At 43.5% G+C, this 15,473-nt stretch overlaps 1 protein-coding gene across 5 annotated transcripts in view; it reads left to right on the forward strand.

The window, feature by feature from the left end:
• Window positions 1-661: 661 nt before the first annotated feature.
• Window positions 662-15,473, forward strand: part of HELZ (helicase with zinc finger) — a 156,107-nt gene continuing 141,295 nt past the window's right edge. For 2 of the 5 annotated variants that reach the window (XM_030296660.1, XM_030296664.1), the window contains exons 1-3: window positions 662-734; window positions 2,065-2,120; window positions 6,360-6,416. The gene's annotated coding sequence lies outside the window, so the exon portion shown is untranslated. The other 3 variants (XM_030296661.1, XM_030296663.1, XM_030296662.1) reach the window with 3 other exon arrangements.

Here is a 15,473-nt window from a genome sequence, read left to right on the forward strand (position 1 = left end):
GCTGAAGGGAGAGCAGACGGGTAAAAGTTGCATTCAGCTTCTTACTTCCCCCCAACCCCCAAACACGCTTTGACGCCGGGGATAGTGCCCGCCCAGGTCCTGGAGCCCGAGGGCCTCGGAGCGCTTTGCTAGGACAGAAGCACCTTTCTACCCGCGGATGCCGGAGTCAGAGCGCCTACGGGGCTGCGGGGCTCCAGGGCCCTGCAAGCGACCCCCGGATGCCCCGGGGCAGGGAGCCGGCCACGAGCCCGCCGCCGGGCACCGAGGATCTAGAGCAGTAACAGACGCATAAATGCGCATAAATAAATCAATGAGCAGCTCTCTGCTGCCAGCAGCAGGGAAACCTCGGGCTGATTAAATGCAGACGTGGGGTGTCTGCCAGGGCAGGAGGGCGGCGGGGCAAAGGGAACAGGCGTGGAGACGAGGGGTGGGGGGAAGGGAGCCCAGAGGCAGGAGCAAAGAGGAAAACCCAAAGCCACATTTTTAAAATGGGGGTGAATTTTAAATGCAAACAGCCCGGAGGAGGGGAGGGGGCCGGTCTGCAGGCGCCCGGGCCGGCCCGCCTGCCGGGGCAACTTTCCGGGCGGGAGGTGCGGCCGGAGGGGCGGCGCCGGCGGCGGGAGGCGGGAGTCGGGGGCCGAGGGGGGGAGTCACTTTAAAGGCTCTTTCTTACCCATAATGCTTTGTGGGGACGTTGACAAGTGGATCCAAGATGGCGTAGAAAGTAATGACAGGTAAGTCCTGACTTCCCCCTTCTCTGCTGCTGGGACCGCTCCGCGAGCTGCCGGAGCCCTCTGGGGAGGAGACCTGACTCCCCTCCGGTCCCCGAGGCCCCGGGAGGGGCGTCCCTCGGACGGGCTGGGGACTCAGGCGGCCGCGGCGGGGCCTGGGAAGCGGGGCTCTTCGAGGCGAGGCCCGGACGCTGGGGCTGTTTACAGCTTCTTCCCCTCCTCGGTCCCCTTCCCCTCCGCTGGGGGCCGCGGCGCCCGGGGCCCAGGCGGTGGAGGGGGCTTTGCAGACCTGGGCCGCGAGCCTGTGGGAGGTTTCTCCAGCCGCGGGCACTCGGGTGGGGGGGGGGTCGAGCCGCCTTGCACGCTGCCCTCCTCCGGGTCGCGGCTGGGGGTGGGGAGCGTGCGGGCCTCCCACGCCCCGCTCGATCGCCCCCTCTGGGCTCGGACTTGCAGCGGTGGGGCGGGGGCCGAGGGTGGGCGTCGGCAAAAGTGGGTCAGGGGTGCGCCCCCTTCCTCCCCCGCCCGGGGCTGTTGCCCGAGCTTCACTTTTCTCCCCCCCCCTTTCTCCGCCCCCTCCTCGGAAATTCTCATTGGCCCACAAGCGCATCAACAAAAATAAAAACTATCAAAAAAAAAAAAAAAGACTATCTTTTCCTGGAGATTCTTTTAAGACTCCCCTTTCCTCGGGGTAAGGGACTGCAGTTTTATTTAGGGAACTTTGATTCCTCTCTCCTCAAATTATTTGAGCTTTCTGCACCCTACCCTTAGCTGAGGATCCTTCAGACAGGGCTGGAAGCCAAGGGTCTTAGGATTCTTGGATTGGGATCCTCCGGTTTTGTTTGAAACTCAAAATTGTTATTCCTTCTCCTTCACAACTTAGACTTTTCGGGCAAATCGTTAATATGTATAATTCCAGAGACAGTGGATGCCGGGTGTGGGTGGGAGGTGGGGTGGGGAGGGAGGAGTTGTTCTGGCTAGTTTGTTCTTAATTTTGCCCTGTCTTAAACTTAATGAGGTTTCTTGCCCTTTATTTCTTTTTTTTTTTCCTTCTTTGAAAGTGAAATCGGTGTTGAAAGAGATGACTTTTTTTTTTTTTTTACATTTTGGATCTTAAGAGAATTTTATAGTGTATTCTGCCATCACACAGAAAGGAGAAGTGCTTTTATTTTAAACTAAAACAATCATTTACAAAACTGCTTACTGTACCATTTTGGTAACTTTTTCCATTTAAATTTTAGAAGCCCTTTTACTTGGGGCTGATAAAGTTATTTGCTACTGGTGATGCCTGTTATTGGTGGTGTACAGACGCATTTTACTTTTCTATTTGCCTCAGGAATTGGATGAAGTAATTGATCACTAAAGAACTACAGTGCTGATGAGATGTGTAAGGTGAGACTGGAGTTAAGAATGATTTACCTTTTTTCCCCTTCTTTATTTTAACTAATGCATAAGGGTGAGGCTGAAACTAAATTGACGGGACCATCTTTATTTTCCAGACATCTCAATCAATCACATGGGTGTATAGGCAGGGCTCCATTTAGAAAGGAGAAATGTGTCCTATGGACCAAACTTTCCAGTTGTCGAACATCCTCAGCTATAGTGGAGCGTATCCACAGCCAAATGTTATTTGCAACTCTCCTTGATCAGTATCTTCACCAGGGGTCAATATATTTAAATTTCCTTGTGTAATTTCAGTTGGATGTCTTAATTTCTTGTGTGTATTGGGAGCCATCACATACTCCACATTGAGCGTTAGTGATTGTTTATGTGGATTTTGTGTGTCCACAGTTCCTGGGACTCTTGTCAAATATAACCTTTCCTTTGGAAAGATTTATTTTAGGCATCAGTCTCTCCTTTTGTTTTATAAAAACTGGAATAATACTTGTCACGTGGTTATTTTGAAATAAAAAAACAAGGGTGTTGAGATTTTAGCTTATTAGGGCTAAGACTGGTCTGTCAATTTTTGGTCATATGTGATATGTGAATTGAAAGTGTTGCTTTAAAATATAGAATGCTTTGGATTTAAAGGACATTGATAGAGTGTTTGTGAACAGTTATAATTCAGTAAGGAGGAGGAGAGAAGTTTGCTAATTTTACATTTTTCACAAGCACTTTTCTCAACTTTAAAAATATTTTGTTATGGTTTATTGAGAAAATGTAAAGTTATCATGGGAAATTGGTCATTGTTTGTGTCTGTGTGTGTGTTTTTTCCCCAACACATCTGGGTAGCCTTTGGATTTTGAGATCCTGTCACAAACTTCCTATCTGTCACAGTATCTATTTAAGAAGAATAAGCTGTGCTTTATTTTTTTTTCCAGATTGGGGCATACTATTGACATTTTGCTTTACCAAAAAAAAAAAAAAAAAAAAAAAAAAGGAAACCCCCAAAACAACAAAAACAAAACAAAACCGTACACACAAAAACCTGGGAGGGGAAGGTGGACATAAATCAATCATCCTTCTGTAAGTGCACAGGCCACATTAGCTTGCGTTTGAAACTTGTGTGTATTACATAGATTTTTATTTATTTTTTATTAAAAAAGTTTTTTTTAATGTTTATTTTTGAGAGACAGACAGTGTGAGAGGGCAAGGGGTAGAGAGAGAGGGAGACACAGAATCCGAAGCAGGCTCCAGGCTCTGAGCTGTCAGCACACAGCCTGATGCCGGGCTCGAACTCACAAACCGAGAGATCATGACCTGAGCTGAAGCCGGACGTTTAACCGACTGAGCCACCCAGGAGCCCCCATAGATTTTTATTTTTATTCTTTGCTGAGCAAATGTGGATTTTAAAATTTATTTTCAGCTTACAGATAGAGGCACATTCATGCCTTAGACCTCCCAATCAAGACCTTTTATTTTTATTTATTTATCTATTTAATTTTGCAGATTACTTTGTGGAAAGGAACCAGTGATCTATGTCTTGGCCGATGGAGATGTTTGTTTGTGGTCTGAAAAATTGAATATTTAGGACACCTGCCTGGTTCAGTTGGAAGAACATGAGATTCTTGATCTCTGGGGTCATGAGTTTGAGCCTTATGTTGGGTGTAGAGAATGCTAAAAAAATAAATAAGGAAAAACTTAAAAAAAATTGAGTATTTAGACATAGGTAGTCTCTTGTGGCTAGTGTTGTTTGGCCTGCATTGTGTCAAGACATTTTCCACAATTTTCATACGTGTAGACCATGTAAATTGTCCGTAGTCACTTCAAAGTGAAGTTAGTGGTTGGCCATCAAACAAGTTGTTACACAAAGTATTCTAAAATAAGAAGTACCTTCGTCTTAAAGGTTGAGGCAAAGTAGAAGTCTGTCTTTTAGCTGCATAAAGGCAGCTTTTTTCGTCTATCCTTTTGGCTGAGAAGCTAGGACACTATTTTTAGGTGAGGCTGTAGTTTTGGGGAGTCATTAAGTACCTCTCTGTCAGGTGGCAAACTTGTTTTTTGCCACTGTTAGCAAGATTTTTCGTTTTCTAATATCAAAAATATTCAGTCTGCATCATTATAAAGTCTGTATACGTTTATGGACTGGCCAGGGTTTTACTGGAGAGGGGAGGGATGCGAAAACAACAGGACAGATCATCAGGCAGAGGGCCTTGTGTAGTTTAAAAATACACAGCATATTCATGAAAGGCTAAGAATATTGCAGAGGGACCTACAAATAAGTAGACCAGATCTTGTACATGCATTTTTATTCCCTGTTTAAGAGGTAGGCTTGGTATTAATATTAAATGCAAGTTAGTCTATAATTGTCTGACTATATTTAAGATCCAAATACGGGCTCAGCACAAGAAATCACATCCTTGGCCTCTTGTTTCAAATGCATAGAAGATTTTGGGCCAAGTTTATTAACTTGTTGATAAACAAGGTAGGGGGAGGGGCTACTTAAAAATTACGAGCAAATTGTTATGGTTGTTTATTCTCATAAACGTAGATAAGTGTGCCTGCAAATGCAGTTTGATTTCTAAGTAATATTTTGAAATGTTTTCTGGGAAAGAACTATGTTATGTGTGGAGAATGTGGACACACCAGCTTACAGTTCATTTAAATTGATGGGTGTAGTCAGGATTTATGTAGCATTGGCTAGAAGCAACATAAAACACAGTGGTTTGTCACTTCAGGAGTGGCTGGGGTAATACTTCTGAGTAATCCTGAATTTTAAAAGAGTTATTATTCCTTTTTTAACAAATTGTAGATGTTGTGTGAAGACTTTTAATTTCTATATGTAATATAATTTTTAAAAGCTGTCAGTTGTCTAAAACTAGCTGACAGTTTTTCAGAGTCATACTAACTTGTTTACTTGTATAAATTGTACTGGGTCATTTCTCTAAGAGCAGGAAGTTGTCTGGTAAAACCAACGTTTATATATTCATCCTGCTTTGAACCAAAAAAACCCCCGATTCATCATTAGATCTTCAGAGAATGCATGGCATCTTTTTTGACTGAACCATTCTGAAGTGTGAATGTTTGTGATTTTTGTTATTTTGGTGCCATATTTTAGGTGTTCTCAGCACATCTGAATTTGCCTTTTTGCTTTCTTCTGTGGAAATTCTCCTTGTGGTGACAATATTCCTGTAAGGGGAGCTTCCTGTCACTAGGCAAAATGTATAAGTAACATAGTTTTAAACAGTTGTTTTTATGCAAAACTGACACATGCTGTGGTAAACAAATTTGAACAGTACTTAAGTGTGTAAAGTAAAAAAGATGGAAAAAAAAAAAAAGCTTTGTTCCTTTTCCTCCATCTTTAGTTGTATTCCCTTGAGCTGACCATGGAAAGCAGTTGGTGCCATTTGGCTTTTGGAAGACCTGTTACTGGGTATTTATACTAGTAGTAGGGAAAGCAGAGGGAGAAGTCACGGAAGGCATGGCCACTGAACCAGTTCAGATGTTATGCAGGGGCTAACATCTCTTTCCTGCTGATGTTAAGTAATACTGATAATCGTAAAGTACCATCAGTTTAAGATAACTGTAATTGAATTGTTAGTGAGACACCCGGTTAATTCCATGGTCGGGATGGTACACTTTTGATTTGTTGATCCCGTGAGGAAAAAAAAATATTTGTGAATTGAATTTATATAACCTTAGGGCTGGGGGTAATGGTGGTAATTACCACCTATAGAATTTTATGATAAACCACACAGTGTGTTTACTATAGTCTCTTTATAACTCATCATCTCTCCTTTAATTCTCGGAACAACCCGAAGATACTTGTTGTTATTTCTGTTTTGCCCAGGAGGAGATTTAGGCCAAATGTGAACAACTAGCTAACAGATGTCATGATGACTAGGAGCTTGTGGTGCTGGCCTGTCTTGGAAGGCCTGTGCTCTTCCCACTGCAATGTGCTCTGCTGCTCATCTCCGGTCTGTCTGATTTTCCAGATGAGGAGATTTAGGCCTGCAGAAGTCAAGTGACTTGCCCAAGGTCACACAGCTAAGTAATAGCAACAATAAACCAAACTTTATCTCTGGTCTCTTATCTCAGGACTTTTGGTCCTGGCTGATCAGGCTACATTTTACTGAAATACTATGGACCAGAAGACCATACGCTGTGAATATTGGATACAAACGCTTCAGAACTGATACATCAGCAAAGGTGTTTTCTACTATGTATTGAAAAGCTTCCTTTTCTCTCTTTCAGAAATTATAAAGAGCTCTGATGGGCTATTTGGGTGATACCCAGTGCAGTGAACTGCAGGTGAGTAAGGTTTAGGAGAGCTTTATTTAGAAAACGAGAACTTGGTGATGCCTGAGGAAGAGAGGAGAGACTTTAAATGTAGAGTGTCTGGCCAGGAAGCATAAGCTGGGACAAGGTGCAGTGATGCTGGATGGTAGGGAAGCTGTGGAAACCTGAAGATGCGGGTCCTGACTGAATTGGCTGCTTCTGGAACAGACTGGATGAGGATGAACATACTCTGAGGAGCCCGGGGGCCGCTCTGCCAGAGTTTGTTTGAAGAGAAGCCAGGGTAGGTTAATCTTCTACTTACGTTCTGATTGAGTAACTGCACAGAGACGACTCCTATCTGCATATGATTAGAACTTGAGAGGCCCTTCAGTTTCTGAGTCAGCATTCTGGAGTGGTAATCCCCCTGTGCTCCCATGAACTTGGGGAAGTATTGAATAGTTTTGTTTTTCCTGTTATCTGCTGTGTGTGTGTTGTCACGAATGACTGTATATATCTGCATTTTTGTGCATCTAGATAGTGAGAACACAGCAATAGAAACAAAAGGCTAAACTTTCTTTCCTAATGGTTGTTTTAATTAGTCCTTCATATTTGTTGTCTTTTGCTGAAATGCCCTGCTAAGAAAGGCCATTTAATCTTCATTATTTGTAATTCACAAGAACTAATTTTCTTGGTCCATTATAGCATCTTGGTCTTTCATTTTAAATTTGGACAATGGTGATACTACAGCAAAAACAATTAGAAGACTGTTTTGATACTGTCCTTGTGGGGCGTCAGTGCTAAAATTATGTTTTGATACATTTTCAATGCTAGTCTTTTTTAGACCTCACCAGCTCAAGGAAGCTTCATCTGTTGATAAAATATCTTGCCATCCTGCCTCATGGCCTCTAGCCTCTGGCCTCTGGTTTATAAGAGATGGCCAGCTACTTTTTACCCATCTGCTTTCAGCTGGAGTTTCCAGTTTTCTGTTCTTTGTAGTTGGAATAACTTTTCTTTTTCCCTTTCACTGTACCTTGGTCTCTTGGCCCTTAGTTCTTTGATTTGTCCATGATTTCAGACTGCTTTTTAAACGGGATACAGTCCCTCACTGAGGCAGCAAGTTGGCTTTGAGAATACCTGAAACTTGAATGTGATGCTACTGTATCCTTTCAGGTTTTATAATTGAATGTGGGCTTGGCTCTTTGCTGATAGTCTTTGTTTTTGAGGCTATGCTTGTTTTGCATGATTCATGGGTTCATGGGTGTGATCTGAAGACCATTCGAGATGGTTCGTTGGTCCTTGGAAAGCTATGGTCTGGGGTTGTCATATAGAGGTCATTGTGATAAGGAATGTGTGAGTTCTCAGGTAAGGCCAAAATGCTCAGTGATAGGTTGGACCTTTTCTTGAGGTTCTGTCAAGCTTGTATCCTGGAACCCCTCTTTCTTGAGTATGGGGGGACTTTCTTTTTTAAGTTAAGAGGAATGGATATTAAATTGTTAAATATTTAGATTATTACCATAAAATCGTTGATTTTCTTTTTGGTGTTCCATTAAAAACTATATATGTATGTATACACGTGTACACATACAAGCATTTACATGTATATATATGTGTACATATATATATATATTTTATTCATGTCTAATTATAGTGCATGTAATTGGAATTTATTCTGCTTGTTAGATCATGGAACATTTTCATGTTATAGGTGTCACAATTTTAATTTATATGCTTACATTTTGAAAGGGTGCAGAATATTTCATCAAGTCATGCTCCCATAATTTACTTAAATTTTTTAATGTTAGGTTAAACATGTTGCTCCCTGGTTTTCACTTAATACTTTAATCTACATTATTGTAGATGTTTATTATTTTTCGACTAATTATAGTTCTAGGACACATTTCTGAGTGTTGTGTTATAATTTTTTTTTTTTTTGATGTTTATTTTTTGAGAGAGAGAGAGACAGGGTGTGAGCAGGGAAGGGGCAGAGAGAGGGAGACAGAATCCAAAGCCGGCTCCAGGCTCTGAGCTGTCCACTGGAGCCTGATATGGGGCCTGAACCCACAAACCATGAGATCATGACCTGAGCTGAAGTAGGTTGCTTAACTGACTGAGCCGCCCAGGCTCCCCCTGAGTGTATTGTGTTAAATGGAATGAATGTTATGACTTCTGATATGTGTTGCCACGCTGTTTTTCAAGAATGTTGTACCAGTTTGTACTATTAGCAGAAACACGGACGTACCTGTTTTACCGTAACTGGACAGAAATACATTTTTTCCTTAAAAGTTTTTGCTCACTGGGGCGCCTGGGTGGCTCAGTCAGTTGGGCATCTGACTTCGGCTCCGGTCATGATCTCACAGCTTGTGGGTTCGAGCCCGGCGTCGGGCTCTGTGCTGACAGCTCAGAGCCTGGAGCCTGCTTCCGATTCTGTGTCTCCCTCTCTCTCTGCACCTCTGCCCCCTGCTCACGCTCCGTCTCTCTCCCTCTCTCAAAAATAAATAAGCATTAAAAAATATTTAAAAAAAAATTTTTTTTTTAATGCTTATTTATTTTTGAGACAGGGAGAGGCAGAACATGAACGGGGGAGGGTCAGAGAGAGAGGGAGACATAGAATCCGAAGCAGGCTCCAGGCTCTGAGCTGTCAGCGCAGAGCCCGACGTGGGGCTCGAACTCACAGACTGTGAGATCATGACCTGAGCCGAAGTCGGATGCCTAACCGACTGAGCCACCCAGGTGCCCCTAAAAAAATTTTTTTTAAAAAGTTTTTGCTCATTTGGTAGTGTAAAGTGGCATTTGCTTTTCTTTGTTCTATAGCGTTGAATTTCATTCTTTGAATCTCTTCATGGTAAATTGTGCGTATCCTCTGCTGTTTTGCGCAATACAGTATCGATGTAAGCTTTGGATAGTAAGGCGAGTATAACCAGGTGATGATAGGTAGTTAATAAAAAGATAACCAGAACCAATTCAGTGAAAACGTTCAAAGAGGTCTAGATGGTCAGGGATCTTGGGGACAGTGGTTGAGGGGGAACAGATGGATTATTCCAAGATTCAATTCAGCAAATGTTTCTTGGGCATCCACTTTATACAGTGTGCCACGTGCGTCCTCTGAGTGCTTCTCAAGTCGTCGTCTCGGCATCTGCCTGGTTGGAGGCTGAGGCTACTTGAGAATGCTTGAGACTTGACCAGTGGGGACTCTGGCTGCCGAAGTCGCCTTGTGGCTGCTTGGAGGGCCGAGGGGATCACCGTGTGGAATATCTGTAGCTCATTCATGGCATACCATCATGCCTTCACATAGTCTTTGAGAAACTGTCTTGTGAGGAATACGAAGATGAATAAAACCTATTTCCTACTCACAAGGAACGAATCTTCTCTTGGGAGAACAGGGGCACCAGAAAATGAAAGGACTACTAGGAGTTTGATAGGTGGTCTAAAAGAGGTTCCACCGAGGTGCTTAGGGGTTAAGTAGAGGGAGTGATACTGTCCCCTTGGGGATATCAGGGAACACTTCAGTTGAAGAAGCGGCATTTAAATTGACCCCCCCCCCCCCCCCCGAAGAGGAGAAGCGATGGAAGGAGGCATTCTGGAGGGAAGGATAGCTTGGGCAGAGGCTGGGGTTGGTGCCAGAATGAGGTGGGTGCCAGGAAACTGTGCGTCTAAACTCGTTGGACCCTGGGAGACATAACGGAACGCGATGGAAGATGAGGCCGCAGAGAGGTCAGGACTGGGTCTTGGAGGGTGTTGAGTGCCAAACCGAGGATGAGTTTGATGGATTGGCCGTGAGGAGACACAGAGAGGGACTTAGTTGTGCTCATGGCAATAGTTCAGGCGAGGGCCTGAACTGAGTCGATGGCCTTGGGGATGGAAAGGAGGTGACAGATTCAGAAGATATTTTGGAGGTTGAACAGGGTTGTGGTGACTGATTAGGCAGGAGGGGAAGGAAACAGTCAGTCCTAAGTCAGAGGTGATGTTGAGGTGTTTATGCTTGGGTGGCTGGCAGAATGGGCATCGGGAATAGGGACATCAGAAGGAAGAAGACGTCCTAGGGGTTTGGAATAGAGAAAAGATGAATTTGGTTTTGTTTGTTGAGTTCCAGAAGCTAGGAGAAAGCCGAAGTCAGAATTTTAGTCCTAGAAGGAACAGATGAGGAAGTTCAGGGCCCAGAGGCATTAGAGGAGCCAGAGAGGTGTCGCACTTACTAAAACCAAGCACACATGAAGCTTCCTGACTCCCAGTCCAGTGTCCCCTTCCCTCCCTCGCTGCCAAGAGCTGAAGGTTGTCATCTGGCTGTTGTCCTCACATTCAGGTGTACTCAGTAGAAAGTTGGGAGTGGCGGAGTTTACGTTGGGGAATGAGGACTTGCTTTTTTTATTTTTAACTTTAAAAAATTATTTTATTATTTTTTATTTATTTTATTTTAGAGAGTGAGCGAGCAGGGGAGAGGGAAAGAGAGAGAGAAAGAGAGAGAGAATCCCCAGCAGACTCCATGCTCAGAATTCCTGTTCTGCCTCAGACTTTGTGTTTTGGGCAAACCCCTGAAGTCTTCTTAGTTTGTGAGATGGAGATAAATAATATCAGCTTTGTAAAATCCCTTGAGACAAGGTATGTCAAAACCGTCTGTGAACTCTAAACTTTGGGGCTAAGTTATTATGCGGGTTTTAGTTGTCAGTAGTAACAAAAAAGTCGTGCTCTTCAACTTCAGGGTTCTGTGTTGCTGGCATAAAGTGTATCTGATTCAACAAATTTTTATTTTTCAGCACGTACTTAGGTCAGGAACCTGGGGCTTCAATAGTGAACAAAGCAGACAAAATCCCAGCTCCCATGGAGCTCATATTCTAGACCTGGGGGGTAATCGTGAGCTGATGCTTTTATAACAGTGGCGAGACACTGTTCTAAGTACTTTTATCATTTAACCTATTTAATTCTTGCAAGAGGCTTGCAAGGTAGATACTGTTATTATCCCTATTTTGCAGATTGGGAGATTGAGGCAGAGTTATGTAGGTTGTCTCAGGTTGCCATGCCAAGATTGAAATTCAGGCAGATCTGGTTTCAAGCTTGTAAACTCTTTTTTTTTTTTCTTAAATTTTTAATGTTTATTTTTGAGAGAGAGGGAGGAGAGAGCATGAGCTGGGGAAGGGCAGAGAGAGGGGGGGACAGAGGATCCAAAGCGGGCTCGATGCTGACAGCAGAGAACCCGATGTGGGGCTTGAACCCACAAACCACGAGATCATGACCTAAGCTGAAGTTGGGTGCTTAACCGACTGAGCCACCCAGGCACCCCCTCAAGCTTGCATACTCTTAACTCCTGTTCTGTAGAACATTTTAAATTCATTCATGGTATACTAATGTTTAATAACAGAAGAGGTAGGCCCACATTGAAATTAATTCTAAGCAAATAAGTTTTTCTTGTATAAAAAACAAAACAAAAACCCATGAAAAATGATGTTAGTTCTCTGGGGATGGTGACACAGTAGTAGTCTTTCATAGAAAAAAATTTTTCTCCCTAACTTTTCATAGGCTTCATCAACTTTTTTGGTTTCTTTAGATACAAATGGCCATGTCAATGGAAGGAAGTAATTTTTCTGCGGACGCTTGGACAGAATCTCTTCTTGAATGAATCCCCTTCTTGCTTTTTTACCTTTTTTACCTTTGCCTCCACTCCCCTCCCTTTTGTTATCTTAGGGGCAATTCCCTTCTCCGATCTCTCCTGCTCTCTGTTCTTCCTTGTTCTCACCGCTCTTCTGTCCTCACCAGTCTCATCAGCTGGCCATGTCCTGAGAGAGTCCCTGCCTCCCGCCTTCTCTTTCCTTTTTTTTTTTTTTTTAACGTTTATTTATTTTTGAGACAGAGAGACAGAGCATGAACGGGGGAGGGTCAGAGAGAGAGGGAGACACAGAATCCGAAACAGGCTCCAGGCTCTGAGCCATCAGCCCAGAGCCCGACGCGGGGCTCTAACTCACGAACTGCGAGATCATGACCTGAGCCGAAGTTGGCGGCTTAAACGACTGAGCCACCTAGGCGCCCCCCGCCTTCTCTTTCCTAGATTGCCGCTCGCCAACCACCTTGGACTTGGTCCTGTGTTTTGGCTTTTCTGAGTTTATTTAGTGGGACTAATTTGTCACCTTTGACTCTGGCTCTTGGTCCTTCTTTTTTTATTTAAAAAAATTTTTTTTTAAATGTTCATTTATTTTTGAGAGACAGAGCACAAGCAGGGAAGGGGCAGAGAGAGAGGGAGACACAGAATCCAAAGCAGGCTCCAGGCTCCGAGCTGTCAGCACAGAGCCCAACGCGGGGCTCTAACTCACGAACTGCAAGATCATGACCTGAGCTTAAGTCGGATGCTTAACCAACTGAGCCACCCAGGCGCCCCTGCTCTTGGTCCTTCTTCATGGGTAGGGCATACTGGGAAATGGACCATGAGGAGTCCTTAAGTTTGCTTCTGGATTAAGCCATGGGCCTCACTGCTTATAAGGAGGTTATTAAGGCTTGTGTACTTGTAGTTTTTAGAATTTTGGTTAAATATGCATGACAAGAAATTTACCATTTTACCCATTTTTGTATTCATTTCAGTGGCAGTAAGTACAATCGTGTTGTTGAACTGCCTCCACCATCTGTCTCTAAAACTCTCTCATTGCTCCGAACCGAAACTGTGTACCTGTTAAACAACTCTCCATTTCCCCCTCCTGCAAGCCTCTGGCAACCAGCATTCTATTTTCTGTCTCTCTGAATTTGCCATTCTAGGTCCCTCATATAAGTGCAATCATACATTGTCCTTTGTGCCTGGCTTTTTTCACCTACTGTGGTGTCTTCAGGGCTCACCTATGTTGTGGCACATGTCAGCATTTCCTTCCTTCTTAAGGCTAAATAATACGCCATTGTATGTAAATGCCACATTTTTAATCCATTCATCTGCGGATGGACACTTGGGTTGTTTCCACCTTTTGGCTGTTAGACCAGTGCTGCTGTGAACATGGGTGTACAAATATTTGTTCCAGTCCCTGCTTTTAGTTCTTTTGGATATTAACCCAGAAGTAGAATTGTTGGATCTTGTGGTAATTCTGTACTTAATGTTTTCCAAAGTAGTAACACCATCGTATGTCCCACCAACAGTGTACAAGGAGTCCAATTTGTTCATATCCTCACCAACACTTGTTATTTTCTGGGCTTTTTTTTTTTTTTTATAGTAGCCATCCTAATGGGGATGAAATGATAACGTAAACTTATTTATTAAAAAAAATTTTTTTTAATGTTTTCATTGATTTTTGAAGGAGGGAGAAAGGGAGAGATAGACACAGAGCATGAGCGGGGGGAGGAACAGAGAGAGAGGGAGACACAGAATTCGAAGCAGGCTCCAGGCTCTGAGCTGTCAGCACAGAGTCCGATGCGGGGTTGAACTCACTAACTGTGAGATCATGACCTGAGCTGAAGTCGGACGCTTAACCGACTGAGCCACCCAGGCGCCCCTAAACTTACTTATTTTTTAAGATTTAAAAAAAAAAAAATTTTTTTTAATGTTTATTTATTTTTGAGACAGAGAGAGACAGAGCATGAACGGGGGAGGGCCAGAGAGAGAGGGAGACACGGAATCTGAAGCAGGCTCCAGGCTCTGAGCGGTCAGCACAGAGCCCAACGTGGGGCTCAAACTCACGAATCGTGAGATCATGACCTGAGCCGAAGTCGGACGCTTAACCGACTGAGCCACCCAGGCACCCCTATTTTTTAAGATTTTTAAGCAGTCTCTGTACTCAACATGGGGCTCGAACCTACAACCCCAAGATTGAGTCACATGCTCTACTCACTGAGCCAGCCAGGCGCCACAAATGTATATCTATTTTAATGTTGTTTTATATAGAATAATAGAATTTCAGCACTAGAAATGATATTAAGGATTTCTTTTTTTTTTTTTTTTTTTTAAATTTTTTTTTTTCAACGTTTATTTATTTTTGGGACAGAGAGAGACAGAGCATGAACGGGGGAGGGGCAGAGAGAGAGGGAGACACAGAATCGGAAACAGGCTCCAGGCTCTGAGCCATCAGCCCGGAGCCTGACGCGGGGCTCGAACTCACGGACCGCGAGATCGTGACCTGGCTGAAGTCGGACGCTTAACCGACTGCGCCACCCAGGCGCCCCAAGGATTTCTAATCCAATTAGCAGTTGACAGCAAAGGATGTTCTATGCCTTAGCATTTACATTTCTTTCTCAACCAGAGAGTGGCGTTTTGGGCAAACGTGTCTATACTGGATCTTAGGCTCAAGATGAGCTATGTGTGTACTAGGGTACATGAAATACAGTTTTTTTTTTTTTAATTAAGATTTTAAAAAATCTTTATTAAAAATTTTTAAAGTGTTTTGTTTATTTTTGAGAGAGAGCAATAGAGTGTGAGTGGGGGAAGGGCAGAAGGCGAGGGAGACACAGAATCTGAAGCAGGCTCCAGGCTCCAAGCTGTCAGCACAGAGCCCGACACAGGGCCCGAACCCATGAACGGGGAAGATCATGACTTGAGTCGAAGTCGGACGCTTAACCAACTGAGCCACTCGGGCACCCCAGTGTTTTGTTTATTTTTTGAGAAGAGCGAAAGCAGGGAAGGGGCAGAGAGAGGGGGACATAGGATCCAAAGTTGACACTGTGCTGATAGGCTGATAGCATTGAGGCCAATGCAGGGCTCGAACCCACAAACTGGGAGATCATGACCTGAGTTGAAGTCGGATACTCAACCAACTGAGCCACCCAGACGCCCCTATACTGTATTGTTTTATAATCAACTTGTTTTTACTTAACCAAATGGGAGCAGGAAACTCTGTACTGAGTTTCAAACGCTGATTTGAAAATATATTTTTAGAACATAGATTGTTGGTAAATTAAAGACAGCTTTTAAGAGGGATGATGGTGGTTGGTGGTACTGTTTTAATTATGCAGTTGGCTTTTTAAAAATCGATTTATGTTTTATATAAAAAGCTCAACTGTTTGGGATTATGTGTTTACAAGTCTACACAGATAATCTAAAAGGGAAAATGAAGAAATGCAAATAGAAAATTTTTGTAGTCATAAAGTTTTCTTGGCAAGCAGCAACCTTTTCTAGAAAGTCAGCCTTTTAAT

The sequence above is a fragment of the Lynx canadensis genome, chromosome E1 (assembly GCF_007474595.2).
Source record: "Lynx canadensis isolate LIC74 chromosome E1, mLynCan4.pri.v2, whole genome shotgun sequence".
NCBI lineage: Eukaryota > Metazoa > Chordata > Mammalia > Carnivora > Felidae > Lynx > Lynx canadensis.